Source organism: Acinonyx jubatus, chromosome A3, assembly GCF_027475565.1.
Source record: "Acinonyx jubatus isolate Ajub_Pintada_27869175 chromosome A3, VMU_Ajub_asm_v1.0, whole genome shotgun sequence".
NCBI classification, from domain to species: Eukaryota; Metazoa; Chordata; class Mammalia; order Carnivora; family Felidae; genus Acinonyx; species Acinonyx jubatus.
In genome coordinates this window covers 46,047,828-46,074,451 of record NC_069388.1, presented here as the reverse complement: position 1 = coordinate 46,074,451, position 26,624 = coordinate 46,047,828, and the positions used below count along the sequence as shown (strand labels likewise).

General features: G+C 35.9%; 1 long non-coding RNA gene across 2 annotated transcripts in view; it reads right to left on the bottom strand.

Moving 5' to 3' along the window:
- The window catches only part of LOC113602580 (uncharacterized), a 46,235-nt gene that overhangs the window by 9,369 nt on the left and 10,242 nt on the right, over positions 1-26,624 (bottom strand). Inside the window, exons 2-3 of one of the 2 annotated variants that reach the window (XR_003424068.2) lie at positions 6,576-6,637; positions 1,253-1,342 (exon numbers count right to left, since the gene is read on the bottom strand). This is a non-coding gene — a long non-coding RNA (uncharacterized LOC113602580). The remainder of the gene's footprint in view (positions 1-1,252; positions 1,343-6,575; positions 6,638-26,624) is intronic. The other variant, XR_008289226.1, reaches the window with a different exon arrangement.

The window sequence follows — 26,624 nt, the reverse complement described above, 5'->3', positions numbered from 1 at the left end:
GAGGTTTTCAGTCTAATGTGCTGGTCCTTCTCTTTGCCCTTATTCTATATCCAAACCTCAAGGCTGATCTCACTTGTTGCCTCCTGGGGAAAGCATTCCCAGACAAACTCTCTAACTCTTCCAGACTTAATGAGATGCCTCTTTTCAGTGCTTCCATAAGATCCTTTACATATTTTAAGGAATCTCTATGACATGCTACTGCAATTGGCTGTTTAATTGTGGTCATGTTGTGATTCCATCTCAATTTTCCCAGCCTATAGCATAGCACTGGGCACAGGGTTGGAGCCTCAAAATGTTTGATGAATAAATGAAAAAAAAATCAATTAATGAATGCCACCCGATAGTTCCATGCATGGACATGCAGAGACTGACAAGGGGCTACATGCATGTTCCTCACCCCTTTTCATTCCTGCTAGACCCTGCTCAAAACATCTAAGACTCAGGACTGACCCAGGCCTCTGGAGCGCCTCCCAAGCCTGCTCTGAGTAAGAATCAGCAGGAATGCTGTCTGCCTCGACTATGGAAGACTTCACAAGTTCCAGAAAATTGATTTTTCCAGGCCTGCATGGCTTGGCATAAAATCCAGACAGATTTTTATTGAATCTGGCCCTAGAAGGCTAGATTTTTGACCTTAGCAATGTGGCCCATAGATTCAACCATGAATACTTTGTCTTTTCTCATTTTCACCACACGGGCTGGCTTTCACAGATTGGCCAGTAGGTTCAGCCATCATTGTTTTCTTCTCCGGGCATCTGTTTCCCTGTTCCTGTGGCATCTATAATTGTGAATAAGCTGTGGGTGCATTTTTGAGGAATGGCACGGTGGCATGTGCTGCAGGAAACGAGTGCCCGCTGGTGCTGAGTTGCTGTTTATGTTTGTCAGTGGTCCCTGTAATTGGAAGGCTGCATTGCCTTGCAATTATGCAAAGGGTAATAAAAAGAAAATTAGGGAAAACATGTGAGTATAACATCAGATCTAGACCACTGATACTTTGTAATTTTACACAAATACAATACAGATTTCCACCCCCCCAAATCCACTCAACTGTAGTGAATACCAAACAGAGAGAGCTCAGAAAGCTTAAAACCAGGCACAAATGAATATCTAATCTTTCGGTCTTTGAACATGATACAGTCCACCATAAGCACCAATTCAATTAAAACAGAAACCATAGGTCATCATTTCTTTTGATGAAAAGCATTAATTAAGAGGACTCAGAAGGCAGCATGCTTGCTACAAGGAAAGCAGATACCTTTTAGTGCTGTAGGGATTCCACCACATCTTATGATTGTCTCTGCAGTATACCTCATGCGTTCAGCCTCCACTGCTCAGACACTACCTACTGTAGAAAGGAAAGAAAAGAAACTCTCTCATTCTGAGAAGATGCAAGGTTCAACTTTTTAAAAAGGAGAGAACAATCTGAACATCCATCTTATCAAAATAAAAAATGAAAATTAAGGTTTTAGCTGACAGTCTGTCCCCTGTGGATTCAGCAAAATAATATCATTGAAAGAGGTTATTTCTTGGCAAAGGCCTGAATCTTATTAGCAAATAAGATGAATTATAAATTACCTAGCATTTCTTACAGTAGGAATTTTGTGAAAATTTATTTGTTTAATTTAACTTAGCTCTCTTTTATATTATACTTTATGATATGAAATCCCATTGGAGGAAAAAGATATACCTATAAGTGTTCTATTAAAAAAAGTTGTTTGTTAGACAGCATCTCACTGCCTGCTTGTATGCTTACATACATTTCCAACATTCCTACAGAATTTTTTTTTTCTCTTGCTGTACAATTGTACGATTTTCAGGATAGTTCCATAGCTAAGCATAAAAAACAAAAGCTATTCATTACGGTCCTTTTCAGTGATACTGGTCAAGGTTTTAATGTTCTCATTTATTATGCTGATGGGGCAAGAAGTGCCTCTGTCATTATCTATGCATTTGTTTATACTTAAAATATTTATTTTTACTAAAATAGCAAATATTTATTTGTACTGATTTATTGCTCTGGTGGCTTTCTCTCCTCAACACTGTCTTCAAGGGTAACACATGGAACTCTGAAGAATGGCTCTGTCCTGAGATGGTGGGCTGCTTCCTCTGGCTGTGATGCTCTCCTTTCTGGAGGAGGCATTCTTGACCTCTTTGACTCCCACCCATATCTTTTCCAGAATTTTCCTTCTATGAACCAGAATAAGGAGAAGGGGCCAGCCTCACTGGGCTCAAGCCTAGTTCTTGAACTCTACAAGCAAGTTAGTTGCCTGCCCCTAGAACCAACTGGAAACTAACCTAGATGAAGTGCAACCCTAACATTTTCTTGGCAGTCTGTAGGGTTTCTGAACTCCTTTAGACTTAACGTTCTTAGCATCTGGACTGGTTTAACTTTCTCTCAGCAATGTTTTGGATACTTTAATGGATAGGAAGTGCCTTCTCATTTTCTCTCCTTTGGGGAACCAAGACTCACACACAGATTTTCCTCTCAGGTTTGAGTGAGAGGCCTCAAGTCAAAGCCAGGGTTTCTCTTCCTCTGAAGCATGCACAATGCCCAAAGTCCAGGAATGTGTCTCTGGTGAAGGTGGAGGACAGCACTCAGCTCTGATGTATGTACAGCATTTAGGGAAATGGGCGCCCACCTTCCACTCACAAGGCCCCTGATACAGGTGTCAAGGGGAGAGGGGAGCATGAGATTAGACTTCCTGCTTCATTATAATTATTTTTAAATTTATGATTCTTGTCCCTTTCAGTTTTGAAGGGGTGTTCTTAAAAGTATTTTTCTTGGCTACCAGCTAAGGTTTGTTGAAAACCAAAGCCAAAGTTAGGGAAAAATTTAGAGGATAGGGAAGTATATGTCCTCCTGGGGCCAGTAATACTCATTTCCCGCTCTTGTGTAGAGGCTAAAGACAGAGGACATTTCAGAGTTGATCGTCTTCAGCCATCAAAGATGGCCAGCGTTGGCAGATGGATTAAAACATCTAACAATGATTTCAAAAATGGACAGAGGACCTGAACAGACATTTTTTCAAAGAATAGATACAAATAAATGGCCAACAGTGACTTAAAAAGATGCTTAACATCACTCATCATCAGAGGAATGCAAACAAAAACCATAATGAGCTATCACCTTACATCTATCAGAATGGCTAAAACCCAAAACACAAGAAACAACAGGTTTTGGCAATTTTGTGGGGCAAAATGAACCTCATGCACTGTTGGTGGGAATGCAAACTGGTGCAGCCACTCTGGGGAACAGTATGGATGTTCCTCAAAAAGTTAAAAATAGAACTATCCTACTATCCAGCAATTGTACTACTGCTATTTACCCAAAGAAAATGAAAACACTAATTCAAAAATATATTTGCACTCCTATGTTTATTGCAGCACTAATTACAATAGCCAAGTTATGAAAGTAACCCAAGTGTCCATTGATAAATAAATATATAGAAATGATGTAGTATAAATGTATACATAATGGAATAATATATAACATAATATAAATGTAATATATAATATATAGTGAATATTACTCAACCACAAAAAAAGAATAAAATCTTGCCATTTACACCAACATGGATGGACCTAGAGAGCATAATGCTAAGTGAAACAAGAGAAAGATGAATACCATATGATCTCACTCATATGTAGAACTTAAGATACAAAACAAACAAACAAAGAAAAACATGCAAACAAAAAACAAACTCTTAAAGACAGAAGAAACTGGAGGTTGCCAGAGGGAGGGTAAATGGGGGGATCGCTGAGATTAAGAGTACACTTATTGTGATGAGCACTGAGAAATCCATAGAATTGTTGGGTCACTGTATTGTACACCTGAAACTAATATACCATTGTATGTATGTTAATTATACTTCAATAAAAAATAAATAATAAAACTCAAAAAAAGAAAGAAATCTCACAATGAAATCAACTTCAATCAAATGCAAAGAGGATTCTCTCCCCTATTTTATGTGGAAATAACCCCAGAATGAGAAAGAAAGGCTGCTCAATAAGGAACATGAAATCTAGTCTCTTGAAGGAAAACAAAATCCTGAAGCTCCAGGACCAATGGTCAGTGTATGTTGGTGGGGCCTCTGATGTGGAGAGCTGACCCACAGCAGGGTCCCTTCCAGGGGAGAGCTTCAGCCTTCTGAAGCTTCTTTAACCACTTCTTTGCATAGCAGATACAGCTCAGAAACCCAACGGGACTTTTTTTTTTGGAAAATGACTTCAGCTTTGTTCCTTAATTTGTCTGCTTCAACATCAGTAACAGAGCCAGAGAGCCCAGTGTGACAAATGCCACTGAAAGTTTCTCTCCCCAGGGGGCCACCTGCTCTACCAGATGAAAGCAAGGTCTAGTGACAAAGGGCATCCCCACTCTGGAGGATACTCAAGAAATTCAAAATACCCGGGGATTTTGACAGAGGACAGAGAGAAAAAAAAAGGAGCAGAGTGGTGGGAAATTCATTTCCAGAGTAAGTAGAATTGAATGGAAGTCATTTCAAAAAAGAATGACACATGCCTATACATTGTATAAAACAAACATAGACTGACAGAAACATGTTTGGCTTGCTTGCTGGAACACCTTTTATTAGACTCTCATGTAATAATTAGTGGTCGCATACAAATTTAGTCAAACAACTCATACCAATTCCCATTTCTGTTATTTTAAAGGTACAGTCTTGACCATATCCATCTAATTTTTAAAAACATTTTTCTTTGAAAAATAGATGAAATGAGTTTCATAGTTATATTTTTAGATGAACTAATTCCATACCTGAGAAACTTCTCAATGCATGGTTATGAAATTTTATGTTTACTTTTATACAGATAAATATCTAATTTTAAAAGTATATTTAGATTAATGGAGGATGAGTTCAATTATTTGAAATTCATAGATTTTTGTAAGCTTAAGAAATACCTCCTATCTAGAGGTTGCAACTTCATTGTAACTGAAATAGAAGAGAAAGAAAAAGTGCAAAGTAGGAAAAAGAAATCTTATACTGGGGGTTGGGAGGATTTGAGGGAATTTTCTAGGTACAGGACGTGATTTGCTCCAACACAGACATACTCTGAACTCAGACTTTGTCCAACACATTGATGAACTTAGGTGTCAAATCTTTTTGTTTTGTTTTGTTTTTTGTTTTGGGGTTTTGAGGGGGGTTCTGTTTATTTATTTGTTTGTTTGTTTATTTAAATTCAAATTAGTTAACATACACTGTACTATTGGTTTCAGTGATTCATCACTTACATATAACACCCAGTACTCATCCCAAGTGACCTCCTCAATGCCCATCACCCATTTAGCCTATCCCCTCACCCACCTCCCCTTCAGCAGCCCTCAGTTCGTTCTCTGTATTTAAGAGTCTCTAATGGTTTGTCTCCCTCTCTGTTTTCATCTTGTTTTTCCTTCCCTTCCCCTGTTCACCTGCTGTGTTTCTTAAATTCCACATATGAGTGAAAAGATATATCTTTCTCTGCCTGACTTATTTCACTTAGCATAATACACTCTAGTTCCATCCACATTGTTGCAAATGGCAAGATTTAATTCTTTTTGATCGCTGAGTAATAATCCACTGTATATATTTGCCATGTGTTATTTATCCATTCATCAGTCTATGATGGACATTTGGGATTTTTCCATAATTTTGCTATTGTTGTTAGCATTGCTATAAGCATTCGGGTGTCCAATCATGAACTGACTTTTAAATATTAAGTGAGTAGCTCATGAAAGTGTAAAAATTTGCCATAATGGCAGTTAATGATTACAACAAAGATTTATTGATCTCAAATTCTAAATTTCAATAATACTAAATTAACTGGCAAAGGAAAATAAAAATTCCAAAGATAAAATTTCCAAATAAACAAAGATGGACATTATTGCTAAAAATTTCCCTTTAAAGAGGAAAAGTTATTTGGCAATATTAGCTATATTTCATCCTCGTGATGCAGTGCTTTCTTTTTAAATATATTGTTAAATTTGTTTCCATAAAACACCCAGTGCTCATCTCAACAAGTGTCCCTTCCTTGATTGGAATACTGTAAGGTGTCCAACACATGAAAGAAATTAATGTGAACTGCTGTGGCTGCAGCAAGATCCCAGAGACCAGAGTCCACACCTCAATGGCTGAGGTCCCCAAGGGACTGTATTCCAGTCACCTCCACCCCAGGAGTCAATTATGCAGGCACATCTCATTTTATTGCACTTCCCCTTATTGCACTTCACAGATACTGCATTTTCCTACTAATTGAAGGTTTGTGGCAACCTTGAATCAAGTAGGTCTTTTGGCACCTTTTTTCCAACAACATTTGCTCACTTGTATCTCTGTGTCATATTTTGGTGATTCTTGCAATGTTTGAAACTTTTTCATTATTATTTTACTTGTTATGGTGACCTGCGTTCAACGATTATGATTCACTAAAAGCTCAGATGATGGTTAGCAATTTTTATTCAGTAAAGTATTCTTAATTAGAGTATATACTTATTTTTAGACATAGAACTATTACATACTTAATAGACTATGGTGTAATATCAACATAACTTTGGTATAAACTGTGGAAACCAAAAAGTTTTGACTCACTTTTTTGAGATATTCACTTTATGGCAGTGTTCTGGTACCAAACCCACATCTCCGAGGTATTCCTGTATTCAAAATTATTCATGAATATGGAAGGAAAAATCAATTCCAGCAAATAAGCCATAATAAATGAAGGTTATGTCTATATATTACTATAGACTGTATTCTAGGATGTATTAATAAAAAGGAAAAAAGCAAAGTACAGAAAAAAAATGTATTTCATTCTCATGATACCCAGAAAAGTAATATGAATACATGTGTACGTGGACTTTCTTTTTTAAGAAGCACTAGAAAAATAAAATGAAATAAGTTAAATGTCAATCTATGAAGAAGGAAGAGAATAAGGTGGAGGATACAGGGTTACCAATTAAACTATTCCAGGGGCGCCTGGGTGGCTCAGTCGGTTAAACGTCCGACTTCAGCTCAGGTCACGATCTCACGGTCTGTGAGTTCGAGCCCCGCGTCGGGCTCTGGGCTGATGGCTCCGAGCCTGGAGCCTGCTTCCGGTTCTGTGTCTCCCTCTCTCTCTGCCCCTCCCCTGTTCATGCTCTGTCTCTCTGTTTCAAAAATAAATAAACGTTAAAAAAATAAATAAATAAACTATTTGAATCCTTTTTTTTTTGTAGATTTGATTTTGAAACCATTTAAATATTTGTATATAATTTGAATAAAGAAATAAATTAAATGATCCCTAAAAATCAAAGGCAATTGTGTAATTAGTGGTATAAACACTCTAAGAGGAGGTATTGCTACGTTAACACATTATTTGACTGTACATCAGTAGTTGGATATCACCTAAGGACAAAAAGAACTAAAAAACAATATTAAAGAGATTTATTTCTATTCTGGTATTATTGGTGATAACGATGGTGTTGTGTGTGTGTGTTGAGGGATAAAATACATTGTTGTGTTAGTCTTGTTGAGAATAAGTCTTTCCAATATGGCCTCATGATGTATTTTACCTTAAAAAAAAAGCATTTCCTAGTTGTATAAACTGCAAAGGACCAGATATAATAATATGCCTAAGAAAAATTAGCAAATCTGTCAACCAAACCATGATCTTTAGATACTGTTTCTAATTAAAAGGAACAAGGACTCCTTTGGAAAATGAGTGCAGGTCTCGTAAAAGAACTGTACCAAATGAACCTGAGATACGCTATTATATTAAAAAGTAAGAATGTAATCAGAGCTTCTGGAATGACTATATGAGGACTTCTACACATTCTCCCCAGAGTGAAACTATTTAACTTGTAAAAATCATAAATCACAATCATTTAGAGTCTCTGGAAATTGACCTAAGGTCATACAGCAAATTGAAAAGCACTTATTCAATAAAAAATACTAAACCTTGGAAAGAAGGCTGGGTGTCTATGGTGTTTGAGTCAGGACCTATTTCCACCAGCCACCCCCAACCCCACCTGTGTTACTGAAGCTCTACTCCTGGTAGGTGTGACCAAGAGGACGGGGTCTCCTTTTATCCTTGTCCAGCTCCCAAGTATATAGCTATGATTTCACCCCAACCGGGGTTGCCAGAATCTTCCTCCTCTCTATTCTAGGAGGGGGCAGCCAAGAAGACTGAGGTTCCCTTATCCCAGCCAACTCCCAATCCTCTGATGGAGAATGGATCCAAGCTTTTGTAGACCAAGAATACTGGAGCCCTCATCACTGCCCCTCTTCAGTTTCTGCTTGTAAGACCTAGGCTCCATTTGAGAAGGGCAAGCTGAGAATACTACTTGTCCCTCCCAACTCTCATTCCTAAAGTGAAGGTATCATTCTGCAAGAAGTGGGACACTACCTATATATCCAGTTCTGATGCAATAATGCACCAGAGGTTCTGCCCAGGGACAGAGGCAAGATAGCTGTTGCTGGTAGTTCCACAGATCTGTTAAGGAAATTATTTTATTAGGTACAAGATCTGGAAAAACAAGTGGAGGGAACTGAGCTGTGAAATCACAGGCAGCCTACATTGGAAGAAGTATGTTTCAAGAATTCGTCCAGGCAAACACTATACAAATAAAATAACAAAACCCAGAAACATCAACAAGCCTCTGGTGAGAAGAGGGCAGTAATCGGAATCCAGAATTGCTACCATATATTATTTTAAATGTCCACTTTTCAGAATAAAAAGAGACATGCAAATAAACAGCATAGTGTGACCCTTATAAAGGAAAATGGTGGTTAATAGAAACTGCCTTTGAGAGGGTCAAAGATGTTTAGTGGAGCAAAATTTTTTAAAGTAGCTATTATAATAAGTTGAAAGAATGAAAGGAAACTATGTTTAGAGAATTAAGGGAAGTTGTGACACTGATGACTTATCAAGTAGAGAATGTCAATAAAGAGGAACTATTTTAAAAACAAATGGAAATTCTGACATTGGAAAGAATAATATCTGATATTGAAAATTCATAGAAGATATCAAATGATTTGAGCTGCTAGAGGAAAATAAAAGAATCAGAATACTAGAAGACTTATCATTTGAGATTATTAAGTTTGAGTAATAGAAAGAGAAAAGAATGGTTAACAAGGAATCAATCTCCTGAGAGTAATGGGAAACCTGTCAGCACACCAATACACATGTATTGAGAGCATCAAAAGAAGAAAGGTAAAAAGGGACAGAAAAAAATATTTGAAGAAATAATGCCTGAAAACTTCCACATACAAAGAAAACCATTAATCTGTACAAACAAAAAGCTCAACAAATTCCAAGGAGGATGAACACAAAAGGATCCACATTCAGATATATCACAGTCAAAATGTTTCAGGACAAAGACAAAGATAAAATCTTGAAAGCAATAGGGTAAAAACATAGCTTCACTATAAGCGAACCCTAAAAATATTAATAAGTGACTTCTAATTAGAAATGATGGAGGTATAAGGCAGTGGGGCAACATACCCAAAGTGCCGTGGTCAGGGTGCGGTGGGGAAAATTTATCATCCAAAAATCCTACATCCAGCAAAATTATCTTTAGAAAAATAAAGGCCAGGGGAAATCAAGTTGTGGCATGACAACATGGGGAACTCTTGTGACCTGCTCCCCCAGAGAAAGTGATGAAAATTATTTTTTTAAAAAACATATAGAGTTTCTAGAAATGGCCCTAAAGGCAAATAACAAAAGAAGAAAATCTATGAAAATTCAGTAAGATATGTGAGAGTGTGTGGTGGATGAACCCTCTTTGCCCCATTCCCATTTCGGGAAGGCCAAGAATATAGAATTTCCTCTCCCCCAGCTCCCAGTCACAGGGCTTTCTTCCCAGAAGGAGCAGGACTTCATTTCTCAGCCCGCCTCCAGCTTCTTATGGCTGAGGCTAAGGCCCATGCAAATGTAGTGGAGAAGTGGGGGCTCCCTTTTTGCATCCACACCCCACTTATAGAAAGAAGGCTCTGTCATAGGCACTTCATGCTGAGAATACAGGGAACCCATTCACACTTTATCTGGCTCATGAAGTGGTGGCTCCATGACAGGAGGGGCAAACTCAGAGGACCTCAGGCTGCTGTCCCCCTCCACCTAGTGCCAACTTGCTGTAATGAAGGTGTCACTCAGAAGGAAGATTTCCATTTCTGCCTACCATCAACTTCAGACCACTGGCACAGAGAACTTGCATGGGGAGACAAGCAAACTATAAAACAGGTAGCTCCTAATCTCTTCCCAAAGAAAATGACTTCATTGGCTACAGAACATGGAGAAGCTCAAACCTAAGATCACCTACTCTCAGAACAGTGGAGGCTGTGGTGAAAACAATTAAGAGAACAATCTTGGATTTAATGTAAATACAGCCTAGACTTCAGGCCAGTTAGTTTGCTAGATAGAAACATAGAATAAGACAACTGAGGTCAGAAGTGGGGTCAGAACAAAGATCACACATGGGCACTGGAAAACATTCCTTCAAAGGATCAGTCCAATCTGTAGAGTGATTGCCCCAAGGCATTATTGAAAACAATAAAGAAATCAGCCAGCATTAGTGGAACATAACAGAGAAAGAGGGAAAGAAAACCCAATTAATACCACTGTCATCCCAGATGACTGTATACATACCCCCAACTGACACCTTCCTGAGAAGAAACAGCATTTACAGTGTGAGTAGTAAATAGACTTTCACAAAAATAGCCAGTCACTAAAACATGAACAAGTAAATAACAATAACAGGCCTGGGGTTGGGAGAGGATTACTATCCAGATTTCTTACAATATATTATCTAAAGTGTACAGTTTCCAACAACAACAAACTGAGACAAGCAAACAGGAAAGGATGGTTCATGTACAAGAAAAAAGCAGTCAACATAAAAACTTTTAACAACAAAAAAACTTTAAAACAGCCATTATAAATATATCAAAGTATGAAGTAAAGAATGAAAAAAGAATTAAAGGAAAGTATGATGAGAATGTTGTATTAAAGAGAATACCAATAAAGAAGAAAAAAATTCTGAAAGAGAACCAAAAGGAAATTCTGGAGTTGGAAGTACAGTTAACTGGAAATTTTAAAATTCATTGGAGGTTTAAATGGTAGATTTGAACTGGCAAAAGAAAGCATCAGCAAACTCAAAAACACATTGAGAGAGATGGAACAAACTGAAAAACAGAAAGAGGAAAGAATGAAGAAAAATGAACAGAGCCTGAGAAAAATGTGGGACAACATCCATTGCACCAACATAAGTGCACCTGAAGAAGAGGAGAGACAAAAAGGGGCAGAAAAATATTCATACAAATAATGGCAAAAGATTCCCAAAATTTATTGAAAATCAATAATCCACATATTTAGGATGTCAACTAGGATCAACAAAAAGATCCACAAAATAATATAGTAAAAATGCTGAAAGTCAAGGTCAAGGAGAAAATCTTGAACACAGCAAGAAAAAAATCTCATCACTTATGATGAAACCCCAATAATATTAATGGATGACTTTTCAGCAAAAATAATGGGACACAGAAGGCAGTGGCATAATATACTCAAAGTGTTTTGAAAAAAGAAGTCAACCAAGAATCCCGTATCCAGCAAAGCAAATGATATCTTATATCATTCAAAAATGAAGGTGAGGTAAAGACTCCCCCTGTTTTAAAAAACAAACTAATAAAACAAAATTGGGAGAAGTTGTTGCTATCAGACAGACATACAGGAAATGCTAAAGGAAACCCTTTATAATGAAAACAAGTGACACTGAACATGAATTTCAGCTGATATGCACACACACAAAAGAGCAGTAGTAAAGGTAATTTTGTCATTATATGAAACAGAATAAATGCATATTTTTCTAATTTCTTTTTACATGGGATTTAAAAAGCAATTATATGAAGTAATATGTATATAATATAATAATGGACTTATCACATATAGAAATGTGACATGTGTATAATATATTTGCCAGTAAAACACAAAGGAGATGAGAGGGAGCAAAGTTGTACTGTGCCTAAGGAAGTGACCACAGATAATAAAGGAATAACTATAGTGTATTTTTTTACTTTTAATATTAAACATATAATACACATAAAATATCACAAAAAGAGGAGATTGAATCTATACAGACTACAATAATGCAACTGTAATCTGAAGATAATTCCAATACATTAAGATGTATAAACTGAACCTAATATAAAGTTTAGTTTTTAAAAAAAAACTCCAAAAATATAATGAAAATATCACTTACTGAAACTGAAATGCTATATCAGAAAATATTCACTTAACAAATCAGTGAAGGAGAAATAGAAGAATAAAAAAATATGAGACAGAAAACAAAAACTAAGGTGGCAGATATAAACCCAACTGTATAAATCATAGAATTAAATATGAATGGGTTACATAGTCCAACAAAAAGTCAGAGCCTGTCAAACTGGATTTAAAAAAATGACCCAGCTCTATGCTGGCTACAAGAGACATACGTTCAAAGATAAAAATAGATTTTAAAAAAAGAATAGAAAAAAGATATAAAGAGGTATAGAAGAAGATTAAAAAAATTCTTGTGTACCTTATGGGATTAAATATTATATACTTATTATTACCAATTATTATCTTTAAATATTAAATAGTAAACAGTACTACCCTTTGGTTGAGCAAGAGAGATCACACTTTAGAGGTCCTAAATATCACAAACAAACCAGGACAAGTGAACATATGCCACACATTGATCCTTCCATCTTGAGATGAACAAAGTTCAGGCCCCAGGCAAATGCTTCTCTACATTTCTTGCCTTACACCCTCAAAACAAAGAATGACTGATGTAAAAGTCATGAAGGTTTGTGGGTCGTGCCATTGCCAACATCTGAGGTTGAATAGACTTCAAAGTATAGGGCAGATTTAATCAGTGGAAGCACAGAGCCAATATAAGTAAGTAAATAAGGACCAATTAATTTTCTCTCAGAAAGCATGAACGCAATAAATTCTCAGATAGCAAAGCATTATCTCCCAATGATGCCAAACACTCACTTTCTTCCTTCTGTCTGTGTTCCATTTGTTTCCAGAAGTATCCATGAATTTTCATGCTATTTGCCACACTTGCATTTTTGTTGAGGATGAGTTATAATATTAAAGAATTCATGACTTTTAAATGTATATATATATAAAATGTGTATGCATAAAACATGTATGTATAAAATATATATTATACACATCTATACATATATACATGTATGTATATATGTATACATTTGTATATGTACATATTTATGTATGGATATAGCACATACGATTCTTTATATTTAGGAATTATGTGAACATTGAATGTATCTATTCTAGGAACTGAAAATAACACAAAGTGGTCCAAGGATGCATATGTAATCTGCTGTTTTGCTTAATATGCTAGAATGAACATTATCTCTTACAACATGACTAATATATAACTAATTCCGTATTTCTGGACATCTATGTTTTTTTTCCAATTTTTGCTTCCATAATCAGGGTTCTGATAAATAACATTACTGTCAAAACTTTGCAAACATTCTTGGGATAATTTTCTAAAAATTACTTGCTGAGTTAAACACAAAATTTTTAATATGGACTATGATACTTTACAGTGATTAGTACTTGTTTTAGTTAAGTAAGTTTAATAGACATTTGAGTAATAGTGTCTTCATTATAAAAAGTCTTGTGCATGACACTCCATCATCTTTTTTGGATTTTTCACATAAATAACCATATTTAATTCATCACAGAAAAAAATCACAAAAGCCAGAGAATCAAATTATATCCCCCCAAAAATGTCTCTCCCAGACAATCCTAGATTCCTGGGGTGGCTCAGTTGGTTCAGTGTCTGATTTTGATCTCAGCTGAGGTCATGGTTCCAGAGATCATGCCCCAAATCAGGCTTTGCATTGATGGCTCAGAGCCTGGTTGTAATTCTGTCTCTCCTTCTCTCTGACACTCCTCTGCTTGTGCTCTCTCTCTCTCTCTCTCTCTCAAAATAAATAAACTTAAACACACACACACACAATTATGGGGCATCTGGGTGGCTCATTCAGTTGGTTAAGTGTCTGACTTCAGTTCAGGTTATGATCTCAACATTTGTGACTTCGGACCCTGCATTGGGCTCTGTGTTGACAGCTCAGAGCCTAGAGCTTGCTTTGGATCCTGTGTCTCCCTCTCTTTCTGCCTGCCCCTCCCCTGCTCATGCTTGCGCTCTCTCTCTCTCTCTCCCTCTCAAAAATAAACATTAATTAAAAAAAAACCACAATATTAAAAAAAAGATTATCTCTCCTACTCCTTCTGCCCCTCCCTTTTCCTCTCTCTCCCTCTCCCCCATCGCTCAAAAAAAGAAAAAGTAAAAATAAACAAATAAATAACCATGGACAATCCTAATAAACTTGGAATCTTCTAAAAGATGTCACACACACTTGGACAGAATAAGTGTGCATATATCTACATGTGCATGTATTTGTATTTGATATTGCACTGATATATTTTATCTATTCATTTAAATGACCATTACAATACATATGTCTTATAAAGACATTTGAGTGGGCAGCTACACACAGAAATGAGCTGTGACTTGGAGCATTTCTCTCATGTGAAGCTTCTGTAGTTCAAAGAGAAATTTTATGCTTTGGATAAATATTTATTTACGAAAGGAAACTAACAGCAACAAACTTCTTACCACTTCTTTTTAAAATCAAGCTTACTTTAAGTGAAAACACAATAAATATTCACTAATGGAGAACAGAACCTAAATTCCTAAATAAAAACTATTTAATACCAGATAACAAAACAGTCATTCAAAGGAAAGCTCATCTTAAACTATTTATAGCATAACCATCTTGGGTTGTAGGAAGGCTTTTATGTGTTATTTGGTTCTTCGGGTTATTTCCACCAACATATGTATAATCCTTTTGTGTGATTTTGAAGGGAACTCTACAACGAAATAAATATATTGGCTATTAAACTTTAATATTAAACTTTAAAGTTCATTTACACAAAATATTTACACAAAAATATTATTGCCATATTGGCCAAAATATGGCTCATCATCTATAAGCATCATCTATATTTTGCTACTATGTTTTTTAACAAGAAAACAATTAATACTTGTCTTCATGTAACACCATACTAAAAACTAGTGACCATTCGCTCATTAATTAGGAGTTTCAAACAAAAGCATACCTGATGCAAAACTGCATTAAATAGAATTCCTGCAAAAATGGACACATTTTGGGATGAGCACTGGGTGTTGTATGGAAACCAATTTGACAATAAATTTCATATATTGGGAAAAAAAATGTGCTGATTTACAGGTCGTATAGTTTAAATATTTGCATACTAATTTGGTACTCATCCTTCTGACTTAAGTATGATAAACATGCAGAAATGATGCATAGTAGACAAAATGGAGATGTCATTTTTCCTCATGCCCCCACAGCTCACTCTGCTACCTCTTTTCTTCAAAAATCTCTCTGCTAAGGTCTGAATGTATGTGTCCCACTAAAATTCCTCTGTTTAAATCCTATGATGGTATTCAGAGGTGGGGCCCTTGGGAGGTGCCTTAAGCCATGAGGGTGGAGCCTTCATTAATGGGATTAGTGCTTTAGAAAAGAGACTCCCCTTCTACCATGTAAAGACACAGCAAGAAGGCACCTTCTATGAACCAGAAAAAAGGGCTCACATCAGAATTTGACATGTTGTTGCCTTGATTGTGAACTTCTCAGCCTCTGTAACTGTGAGAAATAAAACCGTTGCTCATAAGCCACTATCAGTCGGTAGTGTTTTCTTAGTGACCCAACCACACTGAGAGACTGACCCTATGCTGCTCACTGAGAAATCCTCTGGTTAAATGAAGTGGTAGTAAGTTATTGAAAGGGGACTTCCATTTGCCAGACCATGTCGTGACTTTTAGCCTCATCTTGGACTGTTTCAAAACAATGCTCATGGTGAATCTAGTCCAGGTTAGGCCACACCTCACACATCAGTAAAACCCATGAGCTGTAACTTCAGTCAAGAAACCCTATAATCAGAACCTAACAACTAATCTAATGCAGGCACACTTGGGGTAATAATTATCAGAGTGAGGGTGAGTATGTGAGTGTGTGGCAGGGCAGGAGTCTTGATTTTAGTAAGAAAAGCTATCTGTGAATATTCTGTTCTCAGATTATTCAGGATTTTCTCTGAATTCTAAGACATTTCTCTGCTAAAGCTTTGGCTTCCCAAAACAGTGGTTGTCCTGAAAATAAAGACCCTTTATATCCTGGCTTCACTGTGACCAGAGCTACTTACACTTGTCCTTGGCCTTTTTTTTTTTCTCCAAGTTAATTTCATACTACACTAAAATCAGAAAAGCACACTGAGTCTAGATGCCTTCCACCCGCATTAGTGGTAGCTGGACAGAAATGTCACCACCTCAAAGAAATGGCTCTGCCAGAGCATCTAGCAAGGTTTCATATAATGTTTTAACTAGGCAGAACTGTACAAAAAAGTATTTTTTTTAAAGCAGAGCATTAATATAAAAAGCAATATTTTTAGGAACTATAATTATTTTTTGATTAACTTCATACTATTGCATTTGAAGTAAAATGGTCCAATAATTACATCCCTAGACATTTCTAATCTATATTTTCATAAAGCACATAGTGCTTTTGTTCCCCTCCTAAAGTAAGGAAATCATACTGCAGAAAAAGTACAGATTAAAAAAATGGACACATTTAGCTTCAACTTGTTACAAACTGAAAACATTTGATGCATTGTAAACTTGTCTATTAGGAAGCAAAGGTTTTTATGGCCCTCTTGACATGCTTTGAGTTTCTCTTTAGACGTGTCCTCTCATAGCTAAGAGAAGAAAACGTGTTTAAAATTTAAATGGCTATTTATTTGTTGAAACTAAGATGTGCTGTCCAGTTTCAGCAAGGATGGCAGACTGAGAATAGAAGCTGAAACACTGACTTGGTTTCATGGGGTCACTCAATCCATTTTCCTTTGCGTTGCTTTGGATTCTCTATGAAATATGGAAATAATTACATTGATCAATGTGAAAATAGTATGAGATCACATTGTCTCATCAGAAGATCAGTAGAATAAGAATGGTGATAAAAGCCTAAACTGTCCTTCCTTCCACATGACTGTAGATAGATGAGCCACTTTACAGTGAGGCGTCCCTATTTTTTTCTCAGTAAAATAAAGAAGTGGAACTTAACATTGACCTTCACCCCACATTTTTCAACTGCTGGCAAAGTGTGGCAATTATGAGGTCCTGGGACAAGTCAACTTTCTTGTACTTGACCTTTACAGTCCTTCCCAGCCTAATAATTGTATAGTGTTTATGACAGCCAGACTCTGAGATGATCCTCAGTGATCTCTACCTCTTGGAATTCATACCCTTGTGTAGTTTCCTTCCGTCTCATCCCAGGATTGGTCTGTGTCAATAATGCATATGACAGAAATGATTGCCTATTATTTCTGAAATAAATAAGGTTATGAAGGATTATCCCTTCTCTCTCTTCTCTCTCTCTCTCTCTCTCTCTCTCTCTCTCTCTCTCTGTCTTTCATGGATCTCTTGCTCTGGAAAAAGTGAATGCAGCTACCAGAGCAGAGACTCACAAGTGGAAACTACCATGGAAACTACCATGGGAAACTACCGGGGATGGAGAACCTGAATTGTAACTGAAGAATTGCAGAAAGTTTAGCGCAAGACAACTCTGAGAGTTAAAAACTCCAGGGGAGGGGAGGCTCACTCAGTTAAGTGTGCAACTCTTGATTTTGGCTCAGGTCATGATTTCACAGTTTGTCACACTCTGCACTGACTGTGTGGAGTGTGTTTGGGATTCTCTCTCTCTGCCCCTCTCCCCCCCACCCAAATAATAAACTTAAAAAAAAAGCTTCAGGGGACCTAGTCATAGAGGTGACTCACATATTATAGGATTTAACTCCACGAGTTAAACCAGGCTCCCACAGTAAATATCAGAGAAAAATCACTTGGGATTCTGGCAGGAAAAGTGAAGGAGAAAGAAATTCCTTCTCAGATAAACAAAAATTGAGGGAATTTTTTTCCAGTAGACCTGCCTTGAAAGAAATGTTAAGAGAAATTCTTTAGAGAAAAGGAAAATTATATAGAATGGAAATTTGCATCTAAAGAAAGGAAGAACATCAGAAAAGAAATAAGTGAAAGTAAAATAAAAACTTTCATTTTTCTTATTTTTAATTGAGCTAACAGATAAGTTTCTTCAAAATAATAATAGCAACAAAGCATTCAATTATGTATGCTTTTGCATATATCAGATATACACAAGATATATGTATAAGTATATATATGTGTGTGTATATATATATATATTCACATATACCTAATACACAAATATACACATATGTCATATATACACAAGATATATATAATATTTCTATATTAGAAGTATATATATACACTTAATACAGAAATATACATATGTATGCTTATATATAAGTAAAATGAATGACAGCAATGATACAAGGGATGGGAGGGAGGAATTATGATTATTTTGTTATTATAGGGTACTCCCACTTCCTATGAACTGATATAGTGTTATTTCAAAGTGAACTTGAATTTGTTATAAATGTATGTTGCAAACACTAAAAAAAAACTATTAAAAGTGTTTTTAAAAGAAGTATAACTGATAAGCTAAGAAAGGATAACAATATATGTGTCAGAGAAGAAATATCAAGAGTAATTTTAAAATAAAGAAAATATGGGGCGCCTGGGTGGCTCAGTCAGTTAAGCGTCCAACTTCAGCTCAGGTCACGATCTCGCGGGTCCGTGAGTTCGAGCCCCGGGTGGGGCTCTGGGCTGATGGTTCAGAGCCCAGAGCCTGCTTTCGATTCTGTGTCTCCCTCTCTCTCTGCCCCTCCCCATTCATGCTCTGTCTCTCTCTGTCTCAAAAATAAATAAAACGTTAGAAAAAAAATTTTTAAATAAAGAAAATAAAAACGGAACATCAAAATTTGTGTGATGTAGTGAAAGCAGTGCTTAGAGGGAAATTTATAGCATTGAATAAATATATTAGAAAAAAAGAAAGATCTAAAATCAATCATTTAGAAGTTTCTACCTTAGGAAACTAGAACACGAAGAGTAAGTTAAATAGAAAATATAAGTGGAAGAAAAAATAATTAGAGCGGAAATTAATGAAATTAATTTTGAAATTGAAAACAGGAACTCCATAAAGATAATAAACAAAATCAAAAGCTGTCTTTTTAATTTTTTAAATGTTTATTTATTTTTGAGAGAGACAGAACACGAGCAGGGGAGAGGCAGAGAGAGAGAGGGAGACACAGAATCCCAAGCAGATTCCAGGCTCTGTGCTGTCAGCACAGAGCTCGACACAGGGCTCGAACTCACAGACAGCAAGATCATGAACCTGAACCGAAGTCAGCTGCTGAACTGACTGAGCCACCCAGGCACCCCAAAAGCTGTCTTTTTAAAAGATCAATAAAATTTATAAACATCAGCCAGGTTAACTAAGGAAAAAAGGGAAAGGACAGAAATGTTATGAATGAAAGAGGGGATGTTACTACAAATTCTAAAGACAATAAGAGGATAATAAAGAAATACTACAAACAACTCTATGCCCATATATTTAATAATCTACATGAGATGGACTAATTCCCTAAAAGATCCAATTTGCCAAAATTCACAGAATAGAGTATCTGAATAAGCATATATCTATTAAACAAATTGGATCAATAATTAATAATCTTCCAAACAGAAAGCAGTAAGCCCAGATGGATTTACTGGTAAATTCTACCAAACATTTAGGAAACAAATTATATCCATCCTCTACAATCTGTTTTATAGAAGAGAAGCAGAATAAATAGTTACTAATTCATTATATAAGGCCAAGATTATCCCCAAACCAATACCAAAGACATTACAAGAAAAGAAAACTACACGCTAATATCTCTCATAAACATAGATGCAAATATCATCAGCAAAACAGTAGCAAATTTAATACAACAATATATAAAAGTAGTTATATACCACAATCAAGTGGAATTATCCCAGATATGGAAGGGTAGTTCAACATTCAAAAATTAATAATATGTAATCCATTACACCAGTAGGCTAAAAAAGAAAGCTCATGGTCATATCAATAGATGCAGAAAGAGCATTTGACAAACCCAATACTCATTAATGATACATACTCTTGGCAAAATAAAAATAGATGGGAACTTCCTCAACTTGATAAAGAATATCTACAAAAACCTATAGCTAACATCATATTAATGATGACTAACTTGAAGCTTTCCTGCTAAGATCAGGAACAAAGCAAGGATATCCCCTGTCACCACTCCTTTTCAATATCATACTGGAATTCGTAGCTAATGTAATAAGATGAGGAAACAAAAAGTATACAGATAGAGAAGGAAGAAATAAAACTCTCTTTATTCACAAATGAGAGAATTGTTAATGTAGAAAATCTGAATCAACAAAAAAGCCTGCTTCAACTAAGTGATAATAGCAAGGTTTCTGCATATAAAATTAATATATAAAAGTCGAAAGCTTCCCTAAATACCAGCAGTGAACAAGTGGAATTTGAAATAAAAAAACAGCATCACTTATATTAGCATCTCCCCAAAATGATATACTTAAGTATAAATCTTGTACAAAATATGTACAAGATCTATATGAGAAAAACTGCAAAACTCTGATGAATGAAATCAAAGAATAAATAAATAGTTACTCTATGTTCATGGAAAAGAAAATGTCGGGTGGCGCCTGGGTGGCTCAGTCAGTTAAGTGTCCAACTTCAGCTCAGGTCATGATCACATGGTTCATGGGATTGAGTCCTGTGTCAGGCTCTGTGCTGACAGCTCCAAGCCTGGAGCCTATCTCAGACTCTGTGTCTCCTCTCTGCCGCTCCCACTCATTCTCTCTCTCTCTCTCTCTCTCTGTCTCAAAAAATGAATTAACATTAATTTTTTAAATAAAAAAAGAAAAAGAAAGAAAGGAAGGAAAAAAAAGGATATCAAGATGTCAATTCTTTCCAACTTGACCTATATATTGTGTTAAATTTCAATCAAAATCCCAAAAAACTATTTTATGGATATCAACAAAATGACTAAAGTTTATATAAGCCAACACAATGCTGAAGAACAAAACTGGAGGATTGACATGATCTGACATCAAGCCTTATAATAATCAAGACAGTGTGATACTGGTGAAAGAATAAACAAATAAATCAATGGAACACAATAGAGAGCCCAGAAATAGACACATCTAAATATAGTCAGATCTTTGACAAGAGAACAAGGGCAAAAAACAATGGAAGAAAGATAGTCTTTTCAAGACTATCTTTAAAGGTCTTGAAGCAACTGAACATCCACAAGGAAAGAAAGAAAAAGAAGAAAGAAAGAAAGAAAGAAAGAAAGAAAGAAAGAAAGAAAGAAAGAAAGAAGAAAGAAAGAAAGAAAGAAAGAGAAAGATAGAAAAGAAATAAAAGAAAAGAAAAAAACCCAGAAATCTAAAGACAGATTTTACCCCTTCACAAAAGTTAATCAAACTGAATCATAGACTTAAATGTAAAACACAAAACTATAAAACTTCTAAAAGATAACATAGAAGACCTAGATAACATACCTATAGCACCTATATAGGTGTTTAGATACAACACCAAAAGCATAATCTATGAAAGAAATAGTTGATAAACTGGACCTTATTAAAATTAAAAACCTTTACTCTGTGAAGGACAATGTGAAGAGAATGAGGGAAAAAAGCCACAAACAGGGAGAAAATATCTGCAAAAGACACATCTGATAGAAGATTGTTAGTCATAATATGCAAAGAACTCTTAAAAGCCAACAATCTGATTGAAAATGGGCCTATGATATTAATAGACACCTTATCAAAGAAGATATACAAATGGAAAGTAAGCATATTAAAAGATCCTCCAGACCAAATGTCACCAGGAAAGTGAAAATTGAAATGACTATAAAGTACACTAATACCCCGAGAATAGCCAAATTCTAGAACACTGATAATATCAAATACTGGTGAGGATATGGAGCAGCTATTTCCAAATGTTGGTTCAGTCATGCTTAAATTCTTCTGTCATTTTTATCAAGTCTAATCTTAAAGACAACCCCTCCAGGTAGGTAGTCCTTTATTATTTTTCAAACTGAACCATCATTCATTAAGTGCTTATAGTATGCCCTGGACAGTTCTCAGTGTCTATGTGCATTTTATAATTTAATTGTAAGCACTCAATGAAGTATATGTTCTCACTGTTCTTATTTTACAATTAACTTTATGAGCAGTAACTCTGAAAATCACATAACTAAGAAGTGCCAGAGCTAAGTGGGCTTGTGGCCAGAGCCCATACTATTTAGTTGTATGCTAAGAAGCAACCCTCAGTGAATGTAGCCACAGAAAGGATTATGTCACTCTATGCAATGCCCAACAGTTTTGCAGAACATATGACTTTGAGTGGAAGAACTCTATCACAAGTACATAAACAACTTACAAAGGTCAACACCCAAAAAACAAATAATCCAATTAATAAATGGGCAGAAGACATGAACAGACATTTCTCCAAAGAAGAAATCCAGATGGCCGGCAGACACATGAAAAGATGTTCATCGTCACTTGCCATCAGGAAAATGCAAATCAAAACTACAATGAGATATCACTTACATCTGTCGGAATAGCTAAACTCAACAACACAAGAAACAACAGGTGTTGGCAAGGATGTGGAGAAAAAGGAACACCTGTGCACTATTGGTGGGAATGCTAACTGGTGCAGTCGCTGTGGAAAACAGTGTGGAGATTCCTCAAAAGGTTAAAAATAGAACTGCCTACAATCTAGCAATTGCACTACTGGGTATTTACCCATAGAATACAAAAACACTAATTCAAAGGTATTCAGCATTATTTGTAATATCCAAATTATGGAACTAACACAAGTGTCCATACATTGATGAATGGATAAAGAAGATGTGGTATATATACACACAATGGAATATTATTCAGTCATAAAAAGAATGAAATCTTGTCATTTTCAACAATATGGATGGAGCTAGAGAGTATAATGCTAAGTGAAATAAGTCAGAGAAAAAAATACCATATTATTTCACTCATATGTGGAATTTAAGAAACAAAACAAATGAACAAAGGGAGGGGGTAGGGAGAGAGAGCAAGACAGAGACAGAGACACAGAGAAATCAAGAAGCAGACTTCAGAAACAAACTACAGAAAACAAATTGATGGTTACCAGAGGGGAGGTGGGGGGGGGGTGTGAAATAGGTGATGGGGATTAAGGAGTGCACTTGTGATGAGCACCAGGTAATGTATGGAATTGTTGAATCACTATATTGTACATCTGAAACTAATATAGCACTGTATGTTAACTACAATTTAAGTAAGAACTTTAAAAAATAAGCCCTACCATGATCAAGCAATAAAGAGGCTTTAGTGGTGAGATTATTGAGTAGGAAGGAGGGGCATCCTGACTGGGCAGTTTTTTCTCCACTAGAATCTCAGCTGGTGATACAATAAAGCTGACTGAGGATTGGAGATTTTCTGATAAATATGATCCTTCTGGTTGAAGTCCCTGGCTAAAAAAACAAAACAAACAAACAAAAAAAAAAAAACTAGTTAACACATAAGTAATGACTTCAATTTATAAAAAAAGGAATTAATTTTTAATTTTTTAATTTTTATTTTTTATTTGAGTTTAATAAATAATATGACTTTAGTTTGGGTGTACAACAGAGTGATTCAGCTTCTCTGTAAGTTATGCTATGCTCACCACAAGTGTAACTACCATCTGTCACCATACAAGACTATTAGAATATTATTGACTGCATTCCTTATGCTGTGCCTTTCATCCTTATAACTTATTCTGTAACTGGAGGCCTGTATCTCCCACTCTCCATCCATGTTGCTAATGCCCCCATCCCCCACTTCTCTGGCTACCATCAGGTTGTCTTCTGTATTTACAGATCTTATTCTGCTTTTTGTTTGTTTGCTTCATTTGCTTTGTTTGTTTTTAAGATTCCACATGTGACTGAAACAATATGCTGTTTGTCTTTCGCAGTCCAACTTATTTCAGCATAATACCTCCTAGGTCCGTTCATGTCACAAATGACATAATTACATCCTTTTGTGGCTGCATAATATTCCATTTTATTTCTATTTATGTGGTATATATAACATATCTTTCTTACCTACTTGTCTATTTATTGATGGGCACTTTTTTTTTTCAATATATGAAATTTATTGTCAGATTGGTTTCCATACAACACCCAGTTGATGGGCACTTTGTTTGCAAATCTTGGCTGTCGTCAATAATGCTGCACCAACACAGGGGTGCATATATATTTTTGAATTAGTGTTTTTGTTTTTTTTTTTTCAATAATTTCCCAGTATGGAATTATTGGATCATATGGTATTTCTATTTTTAATTTTTTTGAGGAACTTCCATACTGTTTTCTATAGTGGCTGCACCAGTTTGCATTCCTGCAACGCTGCGCGAGAGTTCCTTTCTCTCCACATCCATGTCAATGCTTATTATTTCTTGTCTTTCTTATTTTAGCCATCCTGCAATTAATTTTTTTAAACAAAAACTTCCATGGAACACAAGATCAAAAAAAGATAAAGCAAACCTACTCTGCTCTGTTGAAACAGATATGGGAGGCTTGGAGCTTCATCTGTTAGTTTCTTCATCTCCAGTTTCCAGAAATCCTTGGGGGACTTTAACACATAAGAGAATACACAAGTTTTTATAAAGCAGGAGTGCTCCAAGCTGGCTACATGTTCAAATCTCTTGGTGAATTTGTTAAAATACAATTCAATGAGTTAAATAAAACCAGGAGTACAATGTTGAGCAAATAGGAAATATCAATAAACAGAGATAAATTATTAAAAGTAATCAGAAATTCTGGAGCTGAAGACATGGTAACAGAAATGAAAAACTCATTAGAGGATTTCAATAGAAAGTTTGAGGAAGCAGGGGAGCCTGGGTGGCTCACTTGGTTAAGTATCTGACTCTTGGTTTTGGCTCAGGTCATGATTTCATGGTTCATGGGTTTGAGTGAGGAGCCTGCTTGGGATTCTTTCTTTTCCTCTCTCTCTGCCCCTCCTCTCTCTCACTTTCTCTCAAAAACAAATAAACTTAAAAAAAAAGAAAATTTGAGTAAGCAGAAAAATGAATCCACTAACTTGAAGATAGATCAATTGAAATTATCCAGTTCGAAAGGAGAAAGAAAAAATGAAGAAAGATTAAGAGTCTAAGAGACTTGTGAGACACAAGTATATACCATATACATGATGGCAATCATGGAGATGAGAGAGAAAAGCGGGTAGAGAGAATATCTGAAAACTAATTGCTGAAATTTTCCAAATTTTATTAAAAAAAAAACCTGAATCTACCATTACAAAGCTCAATGAAACTCAAGAATGACAAATGAAAGAGATCTGCACCAAGGCACATTCTAATCAAATTATGAAAAGGCAAGGACAAAGAGAAAATATTAAAAGTAGCAAGAGAAAAATAACTCTTTACATAAACATAATCCTCAATGAGATAATCAGCAGATTTCTCATCAGAAATCAATATGATGAGAGGGGAGGGTAATGATATTTTTTAAATGCAAGGAAAAAACAGGGGCGCCTGGGTGGCTCAGTCAGTTGAGCAGCTGACTTCAGCTCAGGTCATGATCTCGTGGTTTGTGGGTTCAAGCCCCATGCCGGACTCTGTGCTAACAGCTCAGAGCCTGGAGCCTGCTTCAGTTCTCTGTCTCCCCCTCTCTCTGGCCCTCCCCTGCTTGCACTCTGTCTCTCTCTAAAATAAATAAACATTAATTTTTTTTAATGCAAGGGAAAAACAAAACCCTGTCAACAAAGAATTCTATATCTGTGAAAACTGTCCTTCAAAAGTGAAGGAGAAATGATACATGAGTAGCAAAAGAATAACTGAATGAAGGAATCATGTATCCTTTACAAAAGTTCCATTACCTTCACTGACAAATATATCAAAGTCCGAAAAGCATTTTTGATGGAAATTGGCAAACTGATTCTCAAAGTCATTTGGAAATACGACGGACTAGAAGAGTCAAAATAACTTTGAAAAGGAAGAAAATGTTTAGTGGACTAAAATTCACTAATTTTAAGACTTGTTTAAAAACTACAGGACCCAGCAGTAGCACTGCTAGGAATTTACCCAAGGGATACAGGAGTACTGATGGATAGGAGCACTTGTACCCCAATGTTTATAGCAGCACTCTCAACAATAGCCAAATTATGGAAAGAGCCTAAATGTCCATCAACTGATGAATGGATAAAGAAATTGTGGTTTATATACACAATGGAGTACTACGTGGCAATAAGAAAGAATGAAATATGGCCCTTTGTAGCAACGTTGATGGAACTGGAGAGTGTTATGCTAAGTGAAATAAGTCATACAGAGAAAGACAGATACCATATGTTTTCACTCTTCGGTGGATCCTGAGAAACTTAACAGAAACCCATGGGGGAGGGAAAAGGAAAAAAAAAAGAGGTTAGAGTAGAAGAGAGCCAAAGCATAAGAGACTCTTAAAAACTGAGAACAAACTGAGGGTTGATGGGGGGTGGGAGGGAGGGGAGGATAGGTGATGGGCATTGAAGAGGGCATCTTTTGGGATAA